This window comes from Capsicum annuum, chromosome 6 (genome assembly GCF_002878395.1).
Source record: "Capsicum annuum cultivar UCD-10X-F1 chromosome 6, UCD10Xv1.1, whole genome shotgun sequence".
NCBI lineage: Eukaryota > Viridiplantae > Streptophyta > Magnoliopsida > Solanales > Solanaceae > Capsicum > Capsicum annuum.
Window position 1 is genome coordinate 66,493,130 of NC_061116.1, and position 5,787 is coordinate 66,498,916.

Here is a 5,787-nt window from a genome sequence, read left to right on the forward strand (position 1 = left end):
ACGTAGTAAGCCAAAAAGAACATGTAATAAACTGTAGATATGCAAAAAGTAGAGTTAGTATACCATTAGTAACAAAAAGAATAATTAATAAAGAAATAAACGATATAAAAAGTAAAGACCCAATTAAATTTGTACACCTTGGAGGAACAGATATATTAATAAAAGCATGTTTTAGAGAAGGAATAGATACACCAATAGAATTATATTTAGTAGATGATAGAATTATAAAACCTATAGAAAAAAGTATAATAACTGTCATAAGAGGAAATTTAATATACCAAAAATTTTAATTTATAATAAGTGTGAATTATTCAATAGAAATAACAGATAAAAACATAAATAAATCATTAGTATTATATAGGAAAATATCAGGAATAGAACTAACCCTACGAAGTAAAATATTTACAGCAAGATGTAAAAATCTATATATATATATATATATATATATATATTAACAACAAAACATAAAATAACGGAAAAAAATAAAATTAATAAAATATAAATAGAAAGTTCTTTTGAACAATTTGTAAAAACAATTGATAACAATGATATAGTTACAAAGGCATGGATATAGAAGAAGATTTAGAAATAATAAATGATAGAATAAGTACAACAAAAAGAATAGGTTTCAAAAAACCAGAATCATCAAGATCATTGAAAAGAACAAATTATGAAATAACTTCAACAGTTTATTTAACTCAATATTATATAATGGGAACAATAAATGAAAAAGAATATTTAATACTTCTAAATACAGGACAAGAAGAAAATTATATAGGAAAATATCTAGTAAAAAATGAAGAAATAAAATCTAATAGTAATATATGCTCAGATCTACCAAGAAGTTTAATAAAGATATAGCAGAAAAGGAAATAATAATAGGAGTTAGAAAAATAAAAATAGAATTTGAAATAAAGGAAGATATGCAAAAAGAAGATATAATATTAGGAATAAAATGGGTAGAACAAGTAAAACCCAACAATCTAGAACATGCACAAATAACTATAACCTATAATAGAGAAAAATTATTGTTAAAAAGAGATTTGACATGATATGAAAATAGATGTACTTATGAAAATAATAGTAGAAGGATATTATAATAGATATTATACACCAATGATAGATATAGGAGCAGAAGACAACTTATGTAGATATAATTGTTTACCAGAATACAAATGGGATAAGCTAAAACTACCAATAGTAGTCAAAGGATTTAATAATGAAGGGAGCTTAATTACCTATAAAGCTAGAAATGTAAAAATACAAGTATGGGATAAGATATTAACAATAGAAGAGATCTATAATTATGAACTAACATCAAAAGATATGCTTTTAGGAATGTCGTTTTTAGATAAACTATACCTACATATAATAACTAAAACACACTGGTGGTTTACAATCCCATGTAAAAAAAAAAAGGTAAGAGCAAAAAGAGTTATTAATAAAATAAGAAAGAAAACTGATTGGATAAAAAAAAGTGAAAAAATCACACAAAAATTAGAAAATATAAAAAATACTGAAGACACAATAGAACTAGTTATATTTTTAATAAATAAAAAAGAAATAGCTATATTTTCAATAGATAAGGTAGAAATAACAAAGAAAAACTTAAGACAACTATACAATGAAGATCCATTAAAAGGATGGGAAAATATAAAACTACTGTAAAAATTGAGCTAATAGATAAAAATAGTATAATAACCTAAAAACCATTAACATATAACTTTGATGATTTAGAAGAATTTAAAATGCATATAGATGAATTATTAGAAAAACAATACATACAAAAAACTAATAGTAAACATATTAGTCCAGCATTTATAGTAAATAAACATAGTGAACAAAAAAAAAGAAAAAGTAGAATAGTTATTGATTATAAAAACCTAAAGCCATTACAGAAAAAATTAAAAAAGGATGTAGAATATAATTACAATGAATAAGATAAAAAACAAGTTCAGAAAATAAAAATACTTTGTAAGGAATTACTAAAATTACAATTTCCAGATAAAAATAAAATTTTTACATATATAGTAGAAGCAGACGCAAGTGAATATAATTATGGAGGAGTACTTAAATATAGATATGAAGAAGAAAAATTAGAACATCATTGTAGATACTACTCAGGAACGTTTAATGAAACAGAAATAAAATGGGAGATAAATAGAAAAGAATTATGCTCATTATATAAATGTTTATTAGTATTTGAGCCATATATTGTATATAACAAGTTTATTGTACGAACAGATAATACGCAAGTACGTTGGTGGTTAACAAAGAAAATACAAAATTCAGTTATAATAAAGGAAATTCAAAGACTAGTATTAAACATATTAAATTTAACATTTACAATTGAAGTAATCAAAACTAACAAAAATGTTATTGCAGATTACATATCAGGACAAAGCTACACAGACTGATATAATAGAAGATGATGCTTTAGAAAAGATACTCAAAATCCTAACTACACTTTCAATGAAAGTGGACAGTATGGGTAATGAAATAGAAAAGCTAAAGACTAATGAAGTTAAACTGAAGTCTGCAGCTATGACTCAGATAACTCAACAGTGTGAAGAGCTATGCCGATCGGAAGACAATAAAATTCTAGAGCTAAAAAGAGACGTTGGGGCACTCCATAAAACCCATAACGTTCATTAATCTACAATTACAGGTACAAGTAAAGGAGTTAGTGGACAAAGATATCAGAACATGAACATGAACAAGATATTTGACAAACCATTTATACCAAAAACACAAAAAGACCCCTTGTTCATACCCCCACAAACTACCACATATCGAGAAAGTTTAAACCAAGATAGAAAAGCCGATAACCATATAACTGAGCATACATAGAAAATATCCACAAAATACAGACTTATCTAAACCTTAAACCCAGAGCTACAAATATTCAATAACCAAACACAAACTATATAACCCAAAAATTACAAAGTTACAACAAGTTAATCACACTACCGAAAATCAACCCAAGCTTAGTTAAAACTTGTTTCAGTTATGGATTATTAAATGTCATATATACCTAAGAAGGAGATGAACTAACAGTTATACCAGAATTATATAGAGCATTCGCCACCTATAAGAAAATAACCAAAGAAAATCTATTTTTTATAAAGTTTTATATCGTACTAGCAAAGATATTATATGACGAAATTAAACCAGTTATACAAGTTGTAAAAGTAGGATTAATCAGAGATATGATTATACCGAAAGATATTGTTCAACAGCCAGAGATACCTAAAGTTGAGATACCTGATTTTTATGCAAATAAACATATTATTGAAATATCTTCAATTGTTCAAGAATTAGCAAATAACTACCTAAATGAGAACCCAATATGGAGTTATTATTCAAGAGATCATCAAATGATTTATTCAAATTCAAGGGAGCTACGATAGTCAGATATGGATAAGCTAGACAATGGATTTTGACACTACTCAATCCAGAAAAACAACCAACTGCAAGAGCAATTAAGAAGTGATTTATTTTAGAAGAATTATTAACAAGATATTGCAAAATAATAGGACACAAATATCCAGACCACCTATGCTCCAAATGCAATGGAGAAAATAACGTGATTCCAGAAGTCCAGCTAGAATAAAAGAAAAAATCAACGAAGAAGATAAAAATGCCACCTAGGATATGAACGACAAAAGATATAAAGCAGCACTGACCGATGAAGAAATAATAAAAGAAAGAAGACAAAGCATTGAAATATGAAAATGACATATGGAGAAAAAAGATAACTTTGTGGAATAGGAAATACGTAAATTATGTAAGCATTTAATAACATTTACTATTTCTAGACTAGCCTTTTTGACTTTTCTTGTATCATTTATTAGTTTTTTGGCACTTGCCATTATTTGTTTTTTACTATTTTGACAAATGTAAAGATAAGACAATTATTAGTCTTTTACTTTTTTGACAGATATAAAGTTAGGAATAGTGTTTTTCATCTTTTAGGATTATAAATATGTAAGTCATACGACACTCTAAAGGTAAGACTTTCATGTGTTGAAAGTAAGTCTTCTCTCTTGTACACAGAAAAGTTTGAATATTTAATAAAAACATATATATTTCTAAGGAAAAGTTATGGATGAGCAAAGCACAAATTTATCAAATCTACCAGAACAGTTATTTTCATTTATAATTATGAATAGCTAAATTGATAAATTCCTGACAATCATGATATAATAAAATAATCTCATGTTAGTTACTTTATAGTAGAATTATTTGAAGAATAACATGTTAAGAAGTTTATTAGCAAAGTGAAATAGAAGAAAAATTTCCAAGAACTATGCCATCCTAAAGGTGAAACTGGTGAGGCAAAGAAGCTGTGATAGGGGAGTAACCAGAGTAGAGGCGCTGTTTAGAGAAAAAGTATCCAGATTACCATGCTAATAGTGACCGAAGAACATGTTATTTAAGAATAATCTAGTAAATAGTGATCTAAGATGATCATATTTTGTTATGTATATGGTTGAAAGGAATATTTTGAAATAGCATCATAAGAAAAAGAATGACTACCTACTTATCCAATGAAATGATAGATAAATTTAAGATACTTGTTTTGTATGTACTTAAGGATATAGAAATAGTAGATATCAGAAAGATCATATGGCAAAAAATATTTGATAAATATATTATGACTAGAATAAATTACATACAACACCTACCTACCTACTCCTACATATACCTACATGCCAAACCTACACATCAACCGTGATAAACTACGAATATTGGAAAATGGATATGAAAAATATACAATTAATGGAAAAACTGATGAAAATAAATTTAGAAGAATATATGAAAACTAAAAATATAAAATACATAGAATACCTTAATGAAAATATAGAAGAATTAATAAGATTAAAACAAATAACTAAAGAATATTATGAAAAAGCATTTAATGAAGCCTAAATGACAGATAATCTTAAAATACTTGTTTTATATATACTTAGAGATATAGAAATCATAGACATAAAGAAAATAATATGGGAAAAGATATGAAATTTTGAGGATGAAGATGAAGAGTTATTAAGTTCTATAGAAAACCTACACTTATATAATGAAAGCTACTGCTCATATTTAGATAGTTATTATTCAAATGGATATTATACAGATTAAAAATGTTAGAATATATAAGAAGAATTAGAGAAAAACAAAGTTGGCTATACGAAGAAATTAATTATAGAAACCAGCTTAGAAGAGGAAGAAAATAATTAAAAGACAGATTAATTTGGATAGATAAAACCTTGGAACAACTAGAATTAAAAGATAGTTTAGATTATGATTTAGATATAGAATTATTAATAGAAGAAAAGGATAGGATAATTAACGAAATAAATAACCTAGAATTTAATATCAGATACAGTACAATTAGAATAAATTATTATAAAGAAATTTATAGTATTACAACTACTATAGGATAAAATGATAAACTACAAATACTTAGAATATCGGAGACAAGATATGGAGCAAATAAGATTAATAGAAACACTTATGAAAAAGAATCTACTTGACTACATAAAAACTAAGAATATGGAACATATAGTATACCTTAAAAATAATATAGAAGAATTAATAAGGTTCAAACAAATAACTAAGGAATGCTATGGCATAGCATTTCAATTAACATGATAGAACTAGTAAGTACTAGTTATCCAAATACAACTTATCCACACAAGTTATCCAAGTTATCCGCACTCCCTACAATTGAGATACCTGATTTTTATGCAAATAAATGAATTATTGGAATATCTTCAATTGTTCAAG